The sequence below is a fragment of the Pristiophorus japonicus genome, chromosome 23 (assembly GCF_044704955.1).
Source record: "Pristiophorus japonicus isolate sPriJap1 chromosome 23, sPriJap1.hap1, whole genome shotgun sequence".
NCBI lineage: Eukaryota > Metazoa > Chordata > Chondrichthyes > Pristiophoridae > Pristiophorus > Pristiophorus japonicus.
In genome coordinates, this window is record NC_091999.1 from 39,385,875 (window position 1) to 39,409,400 (window position 23,526).

Consider the following 23,526-nt stretch of genomic DNA (forward strand, 5'->3'; position numbering starts at 1 on the left):
ACCAGGAGTGGGGGACGACCCCACGCGGGCCAAACCCATTGAATTTAAGGCCAACGCCTTAACCACTCGGCTATTCTGGTCCTGTGAGAACCTGGATTCTGTCTCTGTGAGAATCTGGGTTTCAACCCCAACCCCACATACAAACACATGCACATCGGCTTTCAGTGAGCATTTACGAACATTTTTAGTAATATTGACACGGGGGCAACTCTCCTATTCTTTTTCGAGTAATGCACTGGGAACTTTCATATCCACCCGAGGGTGCAGACGGAGCTTCAATTTAACATTTCATCCGAAAGTCAACAGCTTCAACATTACAAAATTCCCCAAGTGCTGCACTTGAGTGTTAGCCAAGATGATATGCTCAAGTCTCAGGAGTGCGACTTGAACAGACAAACTCACGATTCAGTCGAGAATGCGGCCACTGAACCAAAGCCGATACAAAAGTTCACAACCGTATTATTTTCCCCAAGTCGTTTTTATAAGTTCCAGGACATACCAAATTCATGGTGATGATTTCCAGTGACAGTTGCACATACACAGAGACATATAAATAGATAGACAGACACAGAGACCCACACACACATAACCAAAAATTTGCACGCACCAACGGGCATGCACAGATGCCTCAGACATCTCGAGGGAAAGATAGGCTGAATCACTGTCGCAACTTTGACTGATGTTTGCGATTTTTGAAACGGATGTATCGTGAATATTGCAGATTAATAAAAATGAGAAAAAAATGTCAAAGTTGAAAGGTGTGGGACGTTATTCCATCGATCTCAGGATCAGTTTGGCAGAGAACCGGTTAAATTGTGAAATGGAATGAAAAATGCTGAGAATCGTAGTCGGCAGGATTCGAACCTGCGCGGGATAACCCAATGGATTTCTAGTCCATCGCCTTAACCACTCGGCCACGACTACTGTGTCGCTGCCTTTTTAAACTTTACTCAGAAAAAACTCAGTCATCCCTCTCTGTGTAGCAGACAGCCAAAGACTCCTGAAAAATTCTCCGTTTGCTAAAAATCTGGACGAGGCAATCTCATCCACCTGTATTTTTATAGTTCCATATTGCTCTAAAACTTTTTAATATGCATCTCTTCCTAGAAACATAAGTAAAATTCGTCATCTTGAAACATCTGCCTCTCCGTCGGGGAATTGAACCCCGGTGTCCCGCGTGACAGGCATGTATACTCACCACTATACTAACGAGGAACTGACGGGTGCCAGCTCTGTCAGAGCAGGAATCGAGTCACTGTGAACAGCACTGGACAACAGGAGAAGTCGACAGACACATTGAGAGACAGAGACAAACCGACAAACAGGGAGAGACAGACAGCGAGTATGAGACAACGAGAGACAGAAAGTGTGAGACTGAGAAGGAGAGGCAGACTGAGTGAGAAAAAGACTCAAATATATACATATACAGAGATGTGTGTGTGATCTATTAAGAGAGAGAGGGAAAGAGTGAGAGAAAGACAATGATAAAGACAGTGACAAGGAGAGAGACAGATAGAGAGAGAGCGATAGAGACTAAAACAGAAAATGATGGAAATACTGCTCAGCTTACAGGCAGGGACTAACAGAGACAGGCAAAGACATGGACAGACCGAAATGATGGGAAAGAGAGAGCCAGTCAGACAAACAGTCAGAGAGAATCCCATTGGAACAGACGTGGCACCGTGAGAAAGAGACAGATTGAGAGACAGAGACAAACAGAGAAACAGGGACAGACAGAGTGAGTCAGACTGAGAGAGACAAAGACTCAAACATACAAAACTCTCTGAAGAGACAGAGAGAGGCAGAAACCGAGCGACACAGATACATTTCACAATTTCATTTCATTATCGGTTCAGAGTGTCACATTATTACAGAAAATTGCTGATTCAACCGATGAAAATCCGGTCTCACTGATCAGAATGGGAGAATATCCGTGTTAAATTAAAGAGATACCAGGAGTGGGGGACAAACCCACGCGGGACAAACCCATTGAGTTTTAAGGCCAACGCCTCAACCACTCGGCTATTCTGGTCCTGTGAGAACCTGGATTCTGTCTCTGTGAGAATCTGGGCTTCAACCCCAACCCCACATACAAACAGATGCACATCGGCTTTCAGTGAGCATTTACGAACATTTTTAGTAATATTGACACGGGGGCAACTCTCCTATTCTTTTTCGAATAATGCACTGGGAACTTTCATATCCACCCGAGGGAGCAGACGGAGCTTCAACTTAACATTTCATCCGAATGTCAACAGCTTCAACATTGCAAAATTCCACAAGTGCTGCACTTGAATGTTAGCCAAGATGATATGCTCAAGTCTCAGGAGTGCGACTTGAACAGACAAACTCCCGATTCAGTCGATAATGCGGCCACTGAACCAAAGCCGATACAAAAGTTCACAACCGTATTATTTTCCCCAAGTCATTTTTATAAGTTCCAGGACATACCAAATTCATGGTGATGATTTCCAGTGACAGTTGCATATTCACAAAGACATATAAATAGATAGACAGACACAGAGACCCACACACACATAACCAAAAATTTGCACGCACCAACAGGCATGCACAGATGCCTCAGACATCTCGAGGGATAGACAGGCTGAATCACTGTCGCAACTTTGACTGATGTTTGCGATTTTTGAAACGGATGTATCGTGAATATTGCAGATTAATAAAAATGAGAAAAAAATGTCAAAGTTGAAAGGTGTGGGACGTTATTCCATCGATCTCAGGATCAGTTTGGCAGAGAACCGGTTAAATTGTGAAATGGAATGAAAAATGCTGAGAATCGTAGTCGGCAGCATTCGAACCTGCGCGGGATAACCCAATGGATTTCTAGTCCATCGCCTTAACCACTCGGCCACGACTACTGTGTCGCTGCCTTTTTAAACTTTACTCAGAAAAAACTCAGTCATCCCTCTCTGTGTAGCAGACGGCCAAAGATTCTTGAAAAATTCTCCGTTTGCTAAAAATCTGGACGAGGCAATCTCATCCACCTGTATTTTTATAGTTCCATATTGCTCTAAAACTTTTTAATATGCATCTCTTCCAAGAAACAGAAGTAAAATTCGTCATCTTGAAACAACTGCCTCCCCGTCGGGGAATTGAACCCCGTTCTCCAGCGTAACAGGCGAGGATACTCACCACTATACTAACGAGGAACTGACGGGTACCAGTTCTGTCAGAGCAGGAATCGAGTCACTGTGAACAGATCTGGACACCAGGAGAAGTCGACAGACCCATTGAGAGACAGAGACAAACCGACAAACAGGGAGAGACAGACAGCGAGATAGAGACAACGAGAGACAGAAAGTGTGAGACTGAGAAGGAGAGGCAGACTGAGTGAGAAAAAGACTCAAATATATGAAGTATAATGTGGATAAATGTGAGGTTATCCAATTTGGTGGTAAAAACAGAGAGACAGACTATTATCTGAATGGTGACAGATTAGGAAAAGGGAAGGTGCAACGAGACCTGGGTGTCATGGTACATCAGTCATTGTAGGTTAGCATGCAGGTACAGCAGGCGGTTAAGAAAGCAAATGGCATGTTGGCCTTCATAGCGAGGGGATTTGAATACAGGGGCAGGGAGGTGTTGCTACAGTTGTACAGTGCCTTGGTGAGGCCACACCTGGAGTATTCTGTACAGTTTTGGTCTCCTAACTTGAGGAAGGACATTCTTGCTATTGAGGGAGTGCAGCGAAGGTTCACCAGACTGATTCCCGCGATGGCGGGACTGACCTATCAAGAAAGATTGGATCAACTGGGCTTGTATTCACTGGAGTTCAGAAGAATGAGAGGGGACCTCATAGAAACGTTTAAAATTCTGACGGGTTTAGACAGGTTAGATGCAGAAAGAATGTTTCCAATGTTGGGGAAGTCCAGAACCAGGGGTCACAGTCTGAGGATAAGGGGTAAGCCATTTAGGACCGAGATGAGGAGAAACTTCTTCACCCAGACAGTGGTGAACCTGTGGAATTCTCTACCACAGAAAGTAGTTGAGGCCAATTCACTAAATATATTCAAAAGGGAGTTAGATGAAGTCCTTACTACTCGGGTGATCAAGGGTTATGGCGAGAAAGCAGGAAGGGGGTACTGAAGTTTCATGTTCAGCCATGAACTCATTGAATGGCGTGCAGGCTAGAAGGGCTGAATGGCCTGCTCCTGCACCTATTTTCTATGTTTCTATGTTTCTATACATTTACAGAGATTTGTGTGTGATCTATTAAGGGAGAGAGGGAAGAAGTGAGAGAAAGACAATGATAAAGACAGTGATGCGGAGAGAGACAGATAGAGAGAGAGCGACAGAGACTAAAACAGAAAATGATGGAAATAGTTCACAGCTTACAGGCAGGGACTAACAGAGACAGGCAAAGACATGGACAGACCGAAATGATGGGAAAGAGAGAGCCAGTCAGACAAAGAGTCTGAGAGAATCCCATTGGAACAGACGTGGCACCGTGAGAAAGAGACAGATTGAGAAACAGGGACAGACAGAGTGAGTCAGACTGAGAGAGACAAAGACTCAAACATACAAAACTCTCTGAAGAGAGAGAGAGAGAGGCAGAAACCGAGCTACACAGATACATTTCACAATTTCATTTCATTATCGGTTCAGAGTGTCACATTGTTACAGAAAATTGCTGACTCAACCGATGACAATCCGGTCTCACTGATCAGAATGGGAGGATATCCGTGTTAAATTAGAAAGATACCAGGAGTGGGGGACGAACCCACGCGGGCCAAACCCATTGAATTTAAGGCCAACGCCTTAACCACTCGGCTATTCTGGTCCTGTGAGAACCTGGATTCTGTCTCTGTGAGAATCTGGGTTTCAACCCCAACCCCACATACAAACACATGCACATCGGCTTTCAGTGAGCATTTACGAACATTTTTAGTAATATTGACACGGGGGCAACTCTCCTATTCTTTTTCGAGTAATGCACTGGGAACTTTCATATCCACCCGAGGGTGCAGACGGAGCTTCAATTTAACATTTCATCCGAAAGTCAACAGCTTCAACATTACAAAATTCCCCAAGTGCTGCACTTGAGTGTTAGCCAAGATGATATGCTCAAGTCTCAGGAGTGCGACTTGAACAGACAAACTCCCGATTCAGTCGAGAATGCGGCCACTGAACCAAAGCCGATACAAAAGTTCACAACCGTATTATTTTCCCCAAGTCGTTTTTATCAGTTCCAGGACATACCAAATTCATGGTGATGATTTCCAGTGACAGTTGCATATTCACAAAGACATATAAATAGATAGACAGACACAGAGACCCACACACACATAACCAAAAATTTGCACGCACCAACAGGCATGCACAGATGCCTCAGACATCTCGAGGGATAGATAGGCTGAATCACTGTCGCAACTTTGACTGATGTTTGCGATTTTTGAAACGGATGTATCGTGAATATTGCAGATTAATAAAAATGAGAAAAAAAATGTCAAAGTTGAAAGGTGTGGGACGTTATTCCATCTATCTCAGGATCAGTTTGGCAGAGAACCGGTTAAATTGTGAAATGGAATGAAAAATGCTGAGAATCGTAGTCGGCAGGATTCGAACCTGCGCGGGATAACCCAATGGATTTCTAGTCCATCGCCTTAACCACTCGGCCACGACTACTGTGTTGCTGCCTTTTTAAACTTTACTCAGAAAAAATTCAGTCATCCATCTCTGTGCAGCAGACGGCCAAAGACTCCTGAAAAATTCTCCGTTTGCTAAAAATCTGGACGAGGCAATCTCATCCACCTGTATTTTTATAGTTCCATATTGCTCTAAAACTTTTTAATATGCATCTCTTCCAAGAAACAGAAGTAAAATTCGTCATCTTGAAACAGAAGTAAAATTCGTCATCTTGAAACAACTGCCTCTCCGTCGGGGAATTGAACCCCGGTCTCCAGCGTGACAGGCATGTATACTCACCACTATACTAACGAGGAACTGACGGGTGCCAGCTCTGTCAGAGCAGGAATCGAGTCACTGTGAACAGCACTGGACAACAGGAGAAGTCGACAGACACATTGAGAGACAGAGACAAACCGACAAACAGGGAGAGACAGACAGCGAGTATGAGACAACGAGAGACAGAAAGTGTGAGACTGAGAAGGAGAGGCAGACTGAGTGAGAAAAAGACTCAAATATATACATATACAGAGATGTGTGTGTGATCTATTAAGAGAGAGAGGGAAAGAGTGAGAGAAAGACAATGATAAAGACAGTGACAAGGAGAGAGACAGATAGAGAGAGAGCGATAGAGACTAAAACAGAAAATGATGGAAATACTGCTCAGCTTACAGGCAGGGACTAACAGAGACAGGCAAAGACATGGACAGACCGAAATGATGGGAAAGAGAGAGCCAGTCAGACAAACAGTCAGAGAGAATCCCATTGGAACAGACGTGGCACCGTGAGAAAGAGACAGATTGAGAGACAGAGACAAACAGAGAAACAGGGACAGACAGAGTGAGTCAGACTGAGAGAGACAAAGACTCAAACATACAAAACTCTCTGAAGAGACAGAGAGAGGCAGAAACCGAGCGACACAGATACATTTCACAATTTCATTTCATTATCGGTTCAGAGTGTCACATTGTTACAGAAAATTGCTGATTCAACCGATGAAAATCCGGTCTCACTGATCAGAATGGGAGAATATCCGTGTTAAATTAAAGAGATACCAGGAGTGGGGGACAAACCCACGCGGGACAAACCCATTGAGTTTTAAGGACAACGCCTCAACCACTCGGCTATTCTGGTCCTGTGAGAACCTGGATTCTGTCTCTGTGAGAATCTGGGCTTCAACCCCAACCCCACATACAAACAGATGCACATCGGCTTTCAGTGAGCATTTACGAACATTTTTAGTAATATTGACACGGGGGCAACTCTCCTATTCTTTTTCGAATAATGCACTGGGAACTTTCATATCCACCCGAGGGAGCAGACGGAGCTTCAACTTAACATTTCATCCGAATGTCAACAGCTTCAACATTGCAAAATTCCACAAGTGCTGCACTTGAATGTTAGCCAAGATGATATGCTCAAGTCTCAGGAGTGCGACTTGAACAGACAAACTCCCGATTCAGTCGAGAATGCGGCCACTGAACCAAAGCCGATACAAAAGTTCACAACCGTATTATTTTCCCCAAGTCATTTTTATAAGTTCCAGGACATACCAAATTCATGGTGATGATTTCCAGTGACAGTTGCATATTCACAAAGACATATAAATAGATAGACAGACACAGAGACCCACACACACATAACCAAAAATTTGCACGCACCAACAGGCATGCACAGATGCCTCAGACATCTCGAGGGATAGACAGGCTGAATCACTGTCGCAACTTTGACTGATGTTTGCGATTTTTGAAACGGATGTATCGTGAATATTGCAGATTAATAAAAATGAGAAAAAAATGTCAAAGTTGAAAGGTGTGGGACGTTATTCCATCGATCTCAGGATCAGTTTGGCAGAGAACCGGTTAAATTGTGAAATGGAATGAAAAATGCTGAGAATCGTAGTCGGCAGCATTCGAACCTGCGCGGGATAACCCAATGGATTTCTAGTCCATCGCCTTAACCACTCGGCCACGACTACTGTGTCGCTGCCTTTTTAAACTTTACTCAGAAAAAACTCAGTCATCCCTCTCTGTGTAGCAGACGGCCAAAGACTCCTGAAAATTTCTCCGTTTGCTAAAAATCTGGACGAGGCAATCTCATCCACCTGTATTTTTACAGTTCCATATTGCTCTGGAACTTTTTAATATGCATCTCTTCCAAGAAACAGAAGTAAAATTCGACATCTTGAAACAACTGCCTCCCCGTTGGGGAATTGAACCCCGGTGTCCCGCGTGATAGGCGGGGAAACTCACCACTACACTAACGAGGAACTGACGGGAACCAGTTCTGTCAGAGCAGGAATCGAGTCACTGTGAACAGAACTGGACACCAGGAGTAGTCGACAGACACATTGAGAGACAGAGACAAACCGACAAACAGGGAGATACAGACAACGAGATAGAGACAACGAAAGACAGAAAGTGTGAGACTGAGAAGGAGAGGCAGACTGAGTGAGAAAAAGACCCAAATATATACATATACAGAGATGTGTGTGTGATCTATTAAGAGAGAGAGGGAAAGAGTGAGAGAAAGACAATGATAAAGACAGTGACGCGGAGAGAGACAGATAGAGAGAGAGCGATAGAGACTAAAACAGAAAATGATGGAAATATTTCTCAGCTTACAGGCAGGGACTAACAGAGACAGGCAAAGACATGGACAGACCGAAATGATGGGAAAGAGAGAGCCAGTCAGACAAACAGTCAGAGAGAATCCCATTGGAACAGACGTGGCACCGTGAGAAAGAGACAGATTGAGAGACAGAGACAAACAGAGAAACAGGGACAGACAGAGTGAGTCAGACTGAGAGAGACAAAGACTCAAACATACAAAACTCTCTGAAGAGACAGAGAGAGGCAGAAACCGAGCGACACAGATACATTTCACAATTTCATTTCATTATCGGTTCAGAGTGTCACATTGTTACAGAAAATTGCTGATTCAACCGATGAAAATCCGGTCTCACTGATCAGAATGGGAGGATATCCGTGTTAAATTAGAAAGATACCAGGAGTGGGGGACGACCCCACGCGGGCCAAACCCATTGAATTTAAGGCCAACGCCTTAACCACTCGGCTATTCTGGTCCTGTGAGAACCTGGATTCTGTCTCTGTGAGAATCTGGGTTTCAACCCCAACCCCACATACAAACACATGCACATCGGCTTTCAGTGAGCATTTACGAACATTTTTAGTAATATTGACACGGGGGCAACTCTCCTATTCTTTTTCGAGTAATGCACTGGGAACTTTCATATCCACCCGAGGGTGCAGACGGAGCTTCAATTTAACATTTCATCCGAAAGTCAACAGCTTCAACATTACAAAATTCCCCAAGTGCTGCACTTGAGTGTTAGCCAAGATGATATGCTCAAGTCTCAGGAGTGCGACTTGAACAGACAAACTCACGATTCAGTCGAGAATGCGGCCACTGAACCAAAGCCGATACAAAAGTTCACAACCGTATTATTTTCCCCAAGTCGTTTTTATAAGTTCCAGGACATACCAAATTCATGGTGATGATTTCCAGTGACAGTTGCACATACACAGAGACATATAAATAGATAGACAGACACAGAGACCCACACACACATAACCAAAAATTTGCACGCACCAACGGGCATGCACAGATGCCTCAGACATCTCGAGGGAAAGATAGGCTGAATCACTGTCGCAACTTTGACTGATGTTTGCGATTTTTGAAACGGATGTATCGTGAATATTGCAGATTAATAAAAATGAGAAAAAAATTTCAAAGTTGAAAGGTGTGGGACGTTATTCCATCGATCTCAGGATCAGTTTGGCAGAGAACCGGTTAAATTGTGAAATGGAATGAAAAATGCTGAGAATCGTAGTCGGCAGGATTCGAACCTGCGCGGGATAACCCAATGGATTTCTAGTCCATCGCCTTAACCACTCGGCCACGACTACTGTGTCGCTGCCTTTTTAAACTTTACTCAGAAAAAACTCAGTCATCCCTCTCTGTGTAGCAGACGGCCAAAGACTCCTGAAAAATTCTCCGTTTGCTAAAAATCTGGACGAGGCAATCTCATCCACCTGTATTTTTATAGTTCCATATTGCTCTAAAACTTTTTAATATGCATCTCTTCCTAGAAACATAAGTAAAATTCGTCATCTTGAAACATCTGCCTCTCCGTCGGGGAATTGAACCCCGGTCTCCCGCGTGACAGGCATGTATACTCACCACTATACTAACGAGGAACTGACGGGTGCCAGCTCTGTCAGAGCAGGAATCGAGTCACTGTGAACAGCACTGGACAACAGGAGAAGTCGACAGACACATTGAGAGACAGAGACAAACCGACAAACAGGGAGAGACAGACAGCGAGTATGAGACAACGAGAGACAGAAAGTGTGAGACTGAGAAGGAGAGGCAGACTGAGTGAGAAAAAGACTCAAATATATACATATACAGAGATGTGTGTGTGATCTATTAAGAGAGAGAGGGAAAGAGTGAGAGAAAGACAATGATAAAGACAGTGACAAGGAGAGAGACAGATAGAGAGAGAGCGATAGAGACTAAAACAGAAAATGATGGAAATACTGCTCAGCTTACAGGCAGGGACTAACAGAGACAGGCAAAGACATGGACAGACCGAAATGATGGGAAAGAGAGAGCCAGTCAGACAAACAGTCAGAGAGAATCCCATTGGAACAGACGTGGCACCGTGAGAAAGAGACAGATTGAGAGACAGAGACAAACAGAGAAACAGGGACAGACAGAGTGAGTCAGACTGAGAGAGACAAAGACTCAAACATACAAAACTCTCTGAAGAGACAGAGAGAGGCAGAAACCGAGCGACACAGATACATTTCACAATTTCATTTCATTATCGGTTCAGAGTGTCACATTATTACAGAAAATTGCTGATTCAACCGATGAAAATCCGGTCTCACTGATCAGAATGGGAGAATATCCGTGTTAAATTAAAGAGATACCAGGAGTGGGGGACAAACCCACGCGGGACAAACCCATTGAGTTTTAAGGCCAACGCCTCAACCACTCGGCTATTCTGGTCCTGTGAGAACCTGGATTCTGTCTCTGTGAGAATCTGGGCTTCAACCCCAACCCCACATACAAACAGATGCACATCGGCTTTCAGTGAGCATTTACGAACATTTTTAGTAATATTGACACGGGGGCAACTCTCCTATTCTTTTTCGAATAATGCACTGGGAACTTTCATATCCACCCGAGGGAGCAGACGGAGCTTCAACTTAACATTTCATCCGAATGTCAACAGCTTCAACATTGCAAAATTCCACAAGTGCTGCACTTGAATGTTAGCCAAGATGATATGCTCAAGTCTCAGGAGTGCGACTTGAACAGACAAACTCCCGATTCAGTCGATAATGCGGCCACTGAACCAAAGCCGATACAAAAGTTCACAACCGTATTATTTTCCCCAAGTCATTTTTATAAGTTCCAGGACATACCAAATTCATGGTGATGATTTCCAGTGACAGTTGCATATTCACAAAGACATATAAATAGATAGACAGACACAGAGACCCACACACACATAACCAAAAATTTGCACGCACCAACAGGCATGCACAGATGCCTCAGACATCTCGAGGGATAGACAGGCTGAATCACTGTCGCAACTTTGACTGATGTTTGCGATTTTTGAAACGGATGTATCGTGAATATTGCAGATTAATAAAAATGAGAAAAAAATGTCAAAGTTGAAAGGTGTGGGACGTTATTCCATCGATCTCAGGATCAGTTTGGCAGAGAACCGGTTAAATTGTGAAATGGAATGAAAAATGCTGAGAATCGTAGTCGGCAGCATTCGAACTTGCGCGGGATAACCCAATGGATTTCTAGTCCATCGCCTTAACCACTCGGCCACGACTACTGTGTCGCTGCCTTTTTAAACTTTACTCAGAAAAAACTCAGTCATCCCTCTCTGTGTAGCAGACGGCCAAAGATTCTTGAAAAATTCTCCGTTTGCTAAAAATCTGGACGAGGCAATCTCATCCACCTGTATTTTTATAGTTCCATATTGCTCTAAAACTTTTTAATATGCATCTCTTCCAAGAAACAGAAGTAAAATTCGTCATCTTGAAACAACTGCCTCCCCGTCGGGGAATTGAACCCCGTTCTCCAGCGTAACAGGCGGGGATACTCACCACTATACTAACGAGGAACTGACGGGTACCAGTTCTGTCAGAGCAGGAATCGAGTCACTGTGAACAGATCTGGACACCAGGAGAAGTCGACAGACCCATTGAGAGACAGAGACAAACCGACAAACAGGGAGAGACAGACAGCGAGATAGAGACAACGAGAGACAGAAAGTGTGAGACTGAGAAGGAGAGGCAGACTGAGTGAGAAAAAGACTCAAATATATGAAGTATAATGTGGATAAATGTGAGGTTATCCAATTTGGTGGTAAAAACAGAGAGACAGACTATTATCTGAATGGTGACAGATTAGGAAAAGGGAAGGTGCAACGAGACCTGGGTGTCATGGTACATCAGTCATTGTAGGTTAGCATGCAGGTACAGCAGGCGGTTAAGAAAGCAAATGGCATGTTGGCCTTCATAGCGAGGGGATTTGAATACAGGGGCAGGGAGGTGTTGCTACAGTTGTACAGTGCCTTGGTGAGGCCACACCTGGAGTATTCTGTACAGTTTTGGTCTCCTAACTTGAGGAAGGACATTCTTGCTATTGAGGGAGTGCAGCGAAGGTTCACCAGACTGATTCCCGCGATGGCGGGACTGACCTATCAAGAAAGATTGGATCAACTGGGCTTGTATTCACTGGAGTTCAGAAGAATGAGAGGGGACCTCATAGAAACGTTTAAAATTCTGACGGGTTTAGACAGGTTAGATGCAGAAAGAATGTTTCCAATGTTGGGGAAGTCCAGAACCAGGGGTCACAGTCTGAGGATAAGGGGTAAGCCATTTAGGACCGAGATGAGGAGAAACTTCTTCACCCAGACAGTGGTGAACCTGTGGAATTCTCTACCACAGAAAGTAGTTGAGGCCAATTCACTAAATATATTCAAAAGGGAGTTAGATGAAGTCCTTACTACTCGGGTGATCAAGGGTTATGGCGAGAAAGCAGGAAGGGGGTACTGAAGTTTCATGTTCAGCCATGAACTCATTGAATGGCGTGCAGGCTAGAAGGGCTGAATGGCCTGCTCCTGCACCTATTTTCTATGTTTCTATGTTTCTATACATTTACAGAGATTTGTGTGTGATCTATTAAGGGAGAGAGGGAAGAAGTGAGAGAAAGACAATGATAAAGACAGTGATGCGGAGAGAGACAGATAGAGAGAGAGCGACAGAGACTAAAACAGAAAATGATGGAAATAGTTCACAGCTTACAGGCAGGGACTAACAGAGACAGGCAAAGACATGGACAGACCGAAATGATGGGAAAGAGAGAGCCAGTCAGACAAAGAGTCTGAGAGAATCCCATTGGAACAGACGTGGCACCGTGAGAAAGAGACAGATTGAGAAACAGGGACAGACAGAGTGAGTCAGACTGAGAGAGACAAAGACTCAAACATACAAAACTCTCTGAAGAGAGAGAGAGAGAGGCAGAAACCGAGCTACACAGATACATTTCACAATTTCATTTCATTATCGGTTCAGAGTGTCACATTGTTACAGAAAATTGCTGACTCAACCGATGACAATCCGGTCTCACTGATCAGAATGGGAGGATATCCGTGTTAAATTAGAAAGATACCAGGAGTGGGGGACGAACCCACGCGGGCCAAACCCATTGAATTTAAGGCCAACGCCTTAACCACTCGGCTATTCTGGTCCTGTGAGAACCTGGATTCTGTCTCTGTGAGAATCTGGGTTTCAACCCCAACCCCACATACAAACACATGCACATCGGCTTTCAGTGAGCATTTACGAACATTTTTAGTAATATTGACACGGGGGCAACTCTCCTATTCTTTTTCGAGTAATGCACTGGGAACTTTCATATCCACCCGAGGGTGCAGACGGAGCTTCAATTTAACATTTCATCCGAAAGTCAACAGCTTCAACATTACAAAATTCCCCAAGTGCTGCACTTGAGTGTTAGCCAAGATGATATGCTCAAGTCTCAGGAGTGCGACTTGAACAGACAAACTCCCGATTCAGTCGAGAATGCGGCCACTGAACCAAAGCCGATACAAAAGTTCACAACCGTATTATTTTCCCCAAGTCGTTTTTATCAGTTCCAGGACATACCAAATTCATGGTGATGATTTCCAGTGACAGTTGCATATTCACAAAGACATATAAATAGATAGACAGACACAGAGACCCACACACACATAACCAAAAATTTGCACGCACCAACAGGCATGCACAGATGCCTCAGACATCTCGAGGGATAGATAGGCTGAATCACTGTCGCAACTTTGACTGATGTTTGCGATTTTTGAAACGGATGTATCGTGAATATTGCAGATTAATAAAAATGAGAAAAAAAATGTCAAAGTTGAAAGGTGTGGGACGTTATTCCATCTATCTCAGGATCAGTTTGGCAGAGAACCGGTTAAATTGTGAAATGGAATGAAAAATGCTGAGAATCGTAGTCGGCAGGATTCGAACCTGCGCGGGATAACCCAATGGATTTCTAGTCCATCGCCTTAACCACTCGGCCACGACTACTGTGTTGCTGCCTTTTTAAACTTTACTCAGAAAAAATTCAGTCATCCATCTCTGTGCAGCAGACGGCCAAAGACTCCTGAAAAATTCTCCGTTTGCTAAAAATCTGGACGAGGCAATCTCATCCACCTGTATTTTTATAGTTCCATATTGCTCTAAAACTTTTTAATATGCATCTCTTCCAAGAAACAGAAGTAAAATTCGTCATCTTGAAACAGAAGTAAAATTCGTCATCTTGAAACAACTGCCTCTCCGTCGGGGAATTGAACCCCGGTCTCCAGCGTGACAGGCATGTATACTCACCACTATACTAACGAGGAACTGACGGGTGCCAGCTCTGTCAGAGCAGGAATCGAGTCACTGTGAACAGCACTGGACAACAGGAGAAGTCGACAGACACATTGAGAGACAGAGACAAACCGACAAACAGGGAGAGACAGACAGCGAGTATGAGACAACGAGAGACAGAAAGTGTGAGACTGAGAAGGAGAGGCAGACTGAGTGAGAAAAAGACTCAAATATATACATATACAGAGATGTGTGTGTGATCTATTAAGAGAGAGAGGGAAAGAGTGAGAGAAAGACAATGATAAAGACAGTGACAAGGAGAGAGACAGATAGAGAGAGAGCGATAGAGACTAAAACAGAAAATGATGGAAATACTGCTCAGCTTACAGGCAGGGACTAACAGAGACAGGCAAAGACATGGACAGACCGAAATGATGGGAAAGAGAGAGCCAGTCAGACAAACAGTCAGAGAGAATCCCATTGGAACAGACGTGGCACCGTGAGAAAGAGACAGATTGAGAGACAGAGACAAACAGAGAAACAGGGACAGACAGAGTGAGTCAGACTGAGAGAGACAAAGACTCAAACATACAAAACTCTCTGAAGAGACAGAGAGAGGCAGAAACCGAGCGACACAGATACATTTCACAATTTCATTTCATTATCGGTTCAGAGTGTCACATTGTTACAGAAAATTGCTGATTCAACCGATGAAAATCCGGTCTCACTGATCAGAATGGGAGAATATCCGTGTTAAATTAAAGAGATACCAGGAGTGGGGGACAAACCCACGCGGGACAAACCCATTGAGTTTTAAGGACAACGCCTCAACCACTCGGCTATTCTGGTCCTGTGAGAACCTGGATTCTGTCTCTGTGAGAATCTGGGCTTCAACCCCAACCCCACATACAAACAGATGCACATCGGCTTTCAGTGAGCATTTACGAACATTTTTAGTAATATTGACACGGGGGCAACTCTCCTATTCTTTTTCGAATAATGCACTGGGAACTTTCATATCCACCCGAGGGAGCAGACGGAGCTTCAACTTAACATTTCATCCGAATGTCAACAGCTTCAACATTGCAAAATTCCACAAGTGCTGCACTTGAATGTTAGCCAAGATGATATGCTCAAGTCTCAGGAGTGCGACTTGAACAGACAAACTCCCGATTCAGTCGAGAATGCGGCCACTGAACCAAAGCCGATACAAAAGTTCACAACCGTATTATTTTCCCCAAGTCATTTTTATAAGTTCCAGGACATACCAAATTCATGGTGATGATTTCCAGTGACAGTTGCATATTCACAAAGACATATAAATAGATAGACAGACACAGAGACCCACACACACATAACCAAAAATTTGCACGCACCAACAGGCATGCACAGATGCCTCAGACATCTCGAGGGATAGACAGGCTGAATCACTGTCGCAACTTTGACTGATGTTTGCGATTTTTGAAACGGATGTATCGTGAATATTGCAGATTAATAAAAATGAGAAAAAAATGTCAAAGTTGAAAGGTGTGGGACGTTATTCCATCGATCTCAGGATCAGTTTGGCAGAGAACCGGTTAAATTGTGAAATGGAATGAAAAATGCTGAGAATCGTAGTCGGCAGCATTCGAACCTGCGCGGGATAACCCAATGGATTTCTAGTCCATCGCCTTAACCACTCGGCCACGACTACTGTGTCGCTGCCTTTTTAAACTTTACTCAGAAAAAACTCAGTCATCCCTCTCTGTGTAGCAGACGGCCAAAGACTCCTGAAAAATTCTCCGTTTGCTAAAAATCTGGACGAGGCAATCTCATCCACCTGTATTTTTATAGTTCCATATTGCTCTAAAACTTTTTAATATGCATCTCTTCCAAGAAACAGAAGTAAAATTCGTCATCTTGAAACAACTGCCTCCCCGTCGGGGAATTGAACCCCGTTCTCCAGCGTAACAGGCGGGGATACTCACCACTATACTAACGAGGAACTGACGGGTACCAGTTCTGTCAGAGCAGGAATCGAGTCACTGTGAACAGATCTGGACACCAGGAGAAGTCGACAGACACATTGAGAGACAGAGACAAACCGACAAACAGGGAGAGACAGACAGCGAGATAGAGACAACGAGAGACAGAAAGTGTGAGACTGAGAAGGAGAGGCAGACTGAGTGAGAAAAAGACTCAAATATATGAAGTATAATGTGGATAAATGTGAGGTTATCCGCTTTGGTGGTAAAAACAGAGAGACAGACTATTATCTGAATGGTGACAGATTAGGAAAAGGGAAGGTGCAACGAGACCTGGGTGTCATGGTACATCAGTCATTGTAGGTTAGCATGCAGGTACAGCAGGCGGTTAAGAAAGCAAATGGCATGTTGGCCTTCATAGCGAGGGGATTTGAATACAGGGGCAGGGAGGTGTTGCTACAGTTGTACAGTGCCTTGGTGAGGCCACACCTGGAGTATTCTGTACAGTTTTGGTCTCCTAACTTGAGGAAGGACATTCTTGCTATTGAGGGAGTGCAGCGAAGGTTCACCAGACTGATTCCCGGGATGGCGGGACTGACCTATCAAGAAAGATTGGATCAACTGGGCTTGTATTCACTGGAGTTCAGAAGAATGAGAGGGGACCTCATAGAAACGTTTAAAATTCTGACGGGTTTAGACAGGTTAGATGCAGAAAGAATGTTTCCAATGTTGGGGAAGTCCAGAACCAGGGGTCACAGTCTGAGGATAAGGGGTAAGCCATTTAGGACCGAGATGAGGAGAAACTTCTTCACCCAGACAGTGGTGAACCTGTGGAATTCTCTACCACAGAAAGTAGTTGAGGCCAATTCACTAAATATATTCAAAAGGGAGTTAGATGAAGTCCTTACTACTCGGGTGATCAAGGGTTATGGCGAGAAAGCAGGAAGGGGGTACTGAAGTTTCATGTTCAGCCATGAACTCATTGAATGGCGTGCAGGCTAGAAGGGCTGAATGGCCTGCTCCTGCACCTATTTTCTATGTTTCTATGTTTCTATACATTTACAGAGATTTGTGTGTGATCTATTAAGGGAGAGAGGGAAGAAGTGAGAGAAAGACAATGATAAAGACAGTGATGCGGAGAGAGACAGATAGAGAGAGAGCGACAGAGACTAAAACAGAAAATGATGGAAATAGTTCACAGCTTACAGGCAGGGACTAACAGAGACAGGCAAAGACATGGACAGACCGAAATGATGGGAAAGAGAGAGCCAGTCAGACAAAGAGTCTGAGAGAATCCCATTGGAACAGACGTGGCACCGTGAGAAAGAGACAGATTGAGAGACAGAGACAAACAGGGACAGACAGAGTGAGTCAGACTGAGAGAGACAAAGACTCAAACATACAAAACTCTCTGAAGAGAGAGAGAGAGAGGCAGAAACCGAGCTACACAGATACATTTCACAATTTCATTTCATTATCGGTTCAGAGTGTCACATTGTTACAGAAAATTGCTGACTCAACCGATGACAATCCGGTCTCACTGATCAGAATGGGAGGATATCCGTGTTAAATTAGAAAGATACCAGGAGTGGGGGACGAACCCACGCGGGCCAAACCCATTGAATTTAAGGCCAACGCCTTAACCACTCGGCTATTCTGGTCCTGTGAGAACCTGGATTCTGTCTCTGTGAGAATCTGGGTTTCAACCCCAACCCCACATACAAACACATGCACATCGGCTTTCAGTGAGCATTTACGAACATTTTTAGTAATATTGACACGGGGGCAACTCTCCTATTCTTTTTCGAGTAATGCACTGGGAACTTTCATATCCACCCGAGGGTGCAGACGGAGCTTCAATTTAACATTTCATCCGAAAGTCAACAGCTTCAACATTACAAAATTCCCCAAGTGCTGCACTTGAGTGTTAGCCAAGATGATATGCTCAAGTCTCAGGAGTGCGACTTGAACAGACAAACTCCCGATTCAGTCGAGAATGCGGCCACTGAACCAAAGCCGATACAAAAGTTCACAACCGTATTATTTTCCCCAAGTCGTTTTTATCAGTTCCAGGACATACCAAATTCATGGTGATGATTTCCAGTGACAGTTGCATATTCACAAAGACATATAAATAGATAGACAGACACAGAGACCCACACACACATAACCAAAAATTTGCACGCACCAACAGGCATGCACAGATGCCTCAGACATCTCGAGGGATAGATAGGCTGAATCACTGTCGCAACTTTGACTGATGTTTGCGATTTTTGAAACGGATGTATCGTGAATATTGCAGATTAATAAAAATGAGAAAAAAAATGTCAAAGTTGAAAGGTGTGGGACGTTATTCCATCTATCTCAGGATCAGTTTGGCAGAGAACCGGTTAAATTGTGAAATGGAATGAAAAATGCTGAGAATCGTAGTCGGCAGGATTCGAACCTGCGCGGGATAACCCAATGGATTTCTAGTCCATCGCCTTAACCACTCGGCCACGACTACTGTGTTGCTGCCTTTTTAAACTTTACTCAGAAAAAATTCAGTCATCCATCTCTGTGCAGCAGACGGCCAAAGACTCCTGAAAAATTCTCCGTTTGCTAAAAATCTGGACGAGGCAATCTCATCCACCTGTATTTTTATAGTTCCATATTGCTCTAAAACTTTTTAATATGCATCTCTTCCAAGAAACAGAAGTAAAATTCGTCATCTTGAAACAGAAGTAAAATTCGTCATCTTGAAACAACTGCCTCTCCGTCGGGGAATTGAACCCCGGTCTCCAGCGTGACAGGCATGTATACTCACCACTATACTAACGAGGAACTGACGGGTGCCAGCTCTGTCAGAGCAGGAATCGAGTCACTGTGAACAGCACTGGACAACAGGAGAAGTCGACAGACACATTGAGAGACAGAGACAAACCGACAAACAGGGAGAGACAGACAGCGAGTATGAGACAACGAGAGACAGAAAGTGTGAGACTGAGAAGGAGAGGCAGACTGAGTGAGAAAAAGACTCAAATATATACATATACAGAGATGTGTGTGTGATCTATTAAGAGAGAGAGGGAAAGAGTGAGAGAAAGACAATGATAAAGACAGTGACAAGGAGAGAGACAGATAGAGAGAGAGCGATAGAGACTAAAACAGAAAATGATGGAAATACTGCTCAGCTTACAGGCAGGGACTAACAGAGACAGGCAAAGACATGGACAGACCGAAATGATGGGAAAGAGAGAGCCAGTCAGACAAACAGTCAGAGAGAATCCCATTGGAACAGACGTGGCACCGTGAGAAAGAGACAGATTGAGAGACAGAGACAAACAGAGAAACAGGGACAGACAGAGTGAGTCAGACTGAGAGAGACAAAGACTCAAACATACAAAACTCTCTGAAGAGACAGAGAGAGGCAGAAACCGAGCGACACAGATACATTTCACAATTTCATTTCATTATCGGTTCAGAGTGTCACATTGTTACAGAAAATTGCTGATTCAACCGATGAAAATCCGGTCTCACTGATCAGAATGGGAGAATATCCGTGTTAAATTAAAGAGATACCAGGAGTGGGGGACAAACCCACGCGGGACAAACCCATTGAGTTTTAAGGACAACGCCTCAACCACTCGGCTATTCTGGTCCTGTGAGAACCTGGATTCTGTCTCTGTGAGAATCTGGGCTTCAACCCCAACCCCACATACAAACAGATGCACATCGGCTTTCAGTGAGCATTTACGAACATTTTTAGTAATATTGACACGGGGGCAACTCTCCTATTCTTTTTCGAATAATGCACTGGGAACTTTCATATCCACCCGAGGGAGCAGACGGAGCTTCAACTTAACATTTCATCCGAATGTCAACAGCTTCAACATTGCAAAATTCCACAAGTGCTGCACTTGAATGTTAGCCAAGATGATATGCTCAAGTCTCAGGAGTGCGACTTGAACAGACAAACTCCCGATTCAGTCGAGAATGCGGCCACTGAACCAAAGCCGATACAAAAGTTCACAACCGTATTATTTTCCCCAAGTCATTTTTATAAGTTCCAGGACATACCAAATTCATGGTGATGATTTCCAGTGACAGTTGCATATTCACAAAGACATATAAATAGATAGACAGACACAGAGACCCACACACACATAACCAAAAATTTGCACGCACCAACAGGCATGCACAGATGCCTCAGACATCTCGAGGGATAGACAGGCTGAATCACTGTCGCAACTTTGACTGATGTTTGCGATTTTTGAAACGGATGTATCGTGAATATTGCAGATTAATAAAAATGAGAAAAAAATGTCAAAGTTGAAAGGTGTGGGACGTTATTCCATCGATCTCAGGATCAGTTTGGCAGAGAACCGGTTAAATTGTGAAATGGAATGAAAAATGCTGAGAATCGTAGTCGGCAGCATTCGAACCTGCGCGGGATAACCCAATGGATTTCTAGTCCATCGCCTTAACCACTCGGCCACGACTACTGTGTCGCTGCCTTTTTAAACTTTACTCAGAAAAAACTCAGTCATCCCTCTCTGTGTAGCAGACGGCCAAAGACTCCTGAAAAATTCTCCGTTTGCTAAAAATCTGGACGAGGCAATCTCATCCACCTGTATTTTTATAGTTCCATATTGCTCTAAAACTTTTTAATATGCATCTCTTCCAAGAAACAGAAGTAAAATTCGTCATCTTGAAACAACTGCCTCCCCGTCGGGGAATTGAACCCCGTTCTCCAGCGTAACAGGCGGGGATACTCACCACTATACTAACGAGGAACTGACGGGTACCAGTTCTGTCAGAGCAGGAATCGAGTCACTGTGAACAGATCTGGACACCAGGAGAAGTCGACAGACACATTGAGAGACAGAGACAAACCGACAAACAGGGAGAGACAGACAGCGAGATAGAGACAACGAGAGACAGAAAGTGTGAGACTGAGAAGGAGAGGCAGACTGAGTGAGAAAAAGACTCAAATATATGAAGTATAATGTGGATAAATGTGAGGTTATCCACTTTGGTGGTAAAAACAGAGAGACAGACTATTATCTGAATGGTGACAGATTAGGAAAAGGGAAGGTGCAACGAGACCTGGGTGTCATGGTACATCAGTCATTGTAGGTTAGCATGCAGGTACAGCAGGCGGTTAAGAAAGCAAATGGCATGTTGGCCTTCATAGCGAGGGGATTTGAATACAGGGGCAGGGAGGTGTTGCTACAGTTGTACAGTGCCTTGGTGAGGCCACACCTGGAGTATTCTGTACAGTTTTGGTCTCCTAACTTGAGGAAGGACATTCTTGCTATTGAGGGAGTGCAGCGAAGGTTCACCAGACTGATTCCCGGGATGGCGGGACTGACCTATCAAGAAAGATTGGATCAACTGGGCTTGTATTCACTGGAGTTCAGAAGAATGAGAGGGGACCTCATAGAAACGTTTAAAATTCTGACGGGTTTAGACAGGTTAGATGCAGAAAGAATGTTTCCAATGTTGGGGAAGTCCAGAACCAGGGGTCACAGTCTGAGGATAAGGGGTAAGCCATTTAGGACCGAGATGAGGAGAAACTTCTTCACCCAGACAGTGGTGAACCTGTGGAATTCTCTACCACAGAAAGTAGTTGAGGCCAATTCACTAAATATATTCAAAAGGGAGTTAGATGAAGTCCTTACTACTCGGGTGATCAAGGGTTATGGCGAGAAAGCAGGAAGGGGGTACTGAAGTTTCATGTTCAGCCATGAACTCATTGAATGGCGTGCAGGCTAGAAGGGCTGAATGGCCTGCTCCTGCACCTATTTTCTATGTTTCTATGTTTCTATACATTTACAGAGATTTGTGTGTGATCTATTAAGGGAGAGAGGGAAGAAGTGAGAGAAAGACAATGATAAAGACAGTGATGCGGAGAGAGACAGATAGAGAGAGAGCGACAGAGACTAAAACAGAAAATGATGGAAATAGTTCACAGCTTACAGGCAGGGACTAACAGAGACAGGCAAAGACATGGACAGACCGAAATGATGGGAAAGAGAGAGCCAGTCAGACAAAGAGTCTGAGAGAATCCCATTGGAACAGACGTGGCACCGTGAGAAAGAGACAGATTGAGAGACAGAGACAAACAGGGACAGACAGAGTGAGTCAGACTGAGAGAGACAAAGACTCAAACATACAAAACTCTCTGAAGAGAGAGAGAGAGAGGCAGAAACCGAGCTACACAGATACATTTCACAATTTCATTTCATTATCGGTTCAGAGTGTCACATTGTTACAGAAAATTGCTGACTCAACCGATGACAATCCGGTCTCACTGATCAGAATGGGAGGATATCCGTGTTAAATTAGAAAGATACCAGGAGTGGGGGACGAACCCACGCGGGCCAAACCCATTGAATTTAAGGCCAACGCCTTAACCACTCGGCTATTCTGGTCCTGTGAGAACCTGGATTCTGTCTCTGTGAGAATCTGGGTTTCAACCCCAACCCCACATACAAACACATGCACATCGGCTTTCAGTGAGCATTTACGAACATTTTTAGTAATATTGACACGGGGGCAACTCTCCTATTCTTTTTCGAGTAATGCACTGGGAACTTTCATATCCACCCGAGGGTGCAGACGGAGCTTCAATTTAACATTTCATCCGAAAGTCAACAGCTTCAACATTACAAAATTCCCCAAGTGCTGCACTTGAGTGTTAGCCAAGATGATATGCTCAAGTCTCAGGAGTGCGACTTGAACAGACAAACTCCCGATTCAGTCGAGAATGCGGCCACTGAACCAAAGCCGATACAAAAGTTCACAACCGTATTATTTTCCCCAAGTCGTTTTTATCAGTTCCAGGACATACCAAATTCATGGTGATGATTTCCAGTGACAGTTGCATATTCACAAAGACATATAAATAGATAGACAGACACAGAGACCCACACACACATAACCAAAAATTTGCACGCACCAACAGGCATGCACAGATGCCTCAGACATCTCGAGGGATAGAT

At 44.1% G+C, this 23,526-nt stretch overlaps 9 non-coding genes across 9 annotated transcripts; all 9 read right to left on the reverse strand.

Annotated features, from left to right (window-relative positions):
* Nucleotides 1–843: 843 nt before the first annotated feature.
* On the reverse strand, nucleotides 844–924 carry trnas-aga (transfer RNA serine (anticodon AGA)). Its single transcript has one exon. It is a non-coding gene; the product is annotated as a tRNA-Ser (tRNA).
* A 1,871-nt stretch (nucleotides 925–2,795) lies between these two features.
* Nucleotides 2,796–2,876, reverse strand: trnas-aga (transfer RNA serine (anticodon AGA)). The gene has a single exon. It is a non-coding gene; the product is annotated as a tRNA-Ser (tRNA).
* Nucleotides 2,877–5,562: 2,686 nt separating this feature from the next.
* On the reverse strand, nucleotides 5,563–5,643 carry trnas-aga (transfer RNA serine (anticodon AGA)). The gene has a single exon. It is a non-coding gene; the product is annotated as a tRNA-Ser (tRNA).
* A 1,897-nt stretch (nucleotides 5,644–7,540) lies between these two features.
* trnas-aga (transfer RNA serine (anticodon AGA)) lies at nucleotides 7,541–7,621 on the reverse strand. Its single transcript has one exon. It is a non-coding gene; the product is annotated as a tRNA-Ser (tRNA).
* A 1,870-nt stretch (nucleotides 7,622–9,491) lies between these two features.
* trnas-aga (transfer RNA serine (anticodon AGA)) lies at nucleotides 9,492–9,572 on the reverse strand. The gene has a single exon. It is a non-coding gene; the product is annotated as a tRNA-Ser (tRNA).
* A 4,638-nt stretch (nucleotides 9,573–14,210) lies between these two features.
* On the reverse strand, nucleotides 14,211–14,291 carry trnas-aga (transfer RNA serine (anticodon AGA)). The gene has a single exon. It is a non-coding gene; the product is annotated as a tRNA-Ser (tRNA).
* A 1,897-nt stretch (nucleotides 14,292–16,188) lies between these two features.
* On the reverse strand, nucleotides 16,189–16,269 carry trnas-aga (transfer RNA serine (anticodon AGA)). The gene has a single exon. It is a non-coding gene; the product is annotated as a tRNA-Ser (tRNA).
* Nucleotides 16,270–18,965: 2,696 nt separating this feature from the next.
* On the reverse strand, nucleotides 18,966–19,046 carry trnas-aga (transfer RNA serine (anticodon AGA)). Its single transcript has one exon. It is a non-coding gene; the product is annotated as a tRNA-Ser (tRNA).
* A 1,897-nt stretch (nucleotides 19,047–20,943) lies between these two features.
* Nucleotides 20,944–21,024, reverse strand: trnas-aga (transfer RNA serine (anticodon AGA)). The gene has a single exon. It is a non-coding gene; the product is annotated as a tRNA-Ser (tRNA).
* Nucleotides 21,025–23,526: the final 2,502 nt, after the last annotated feature.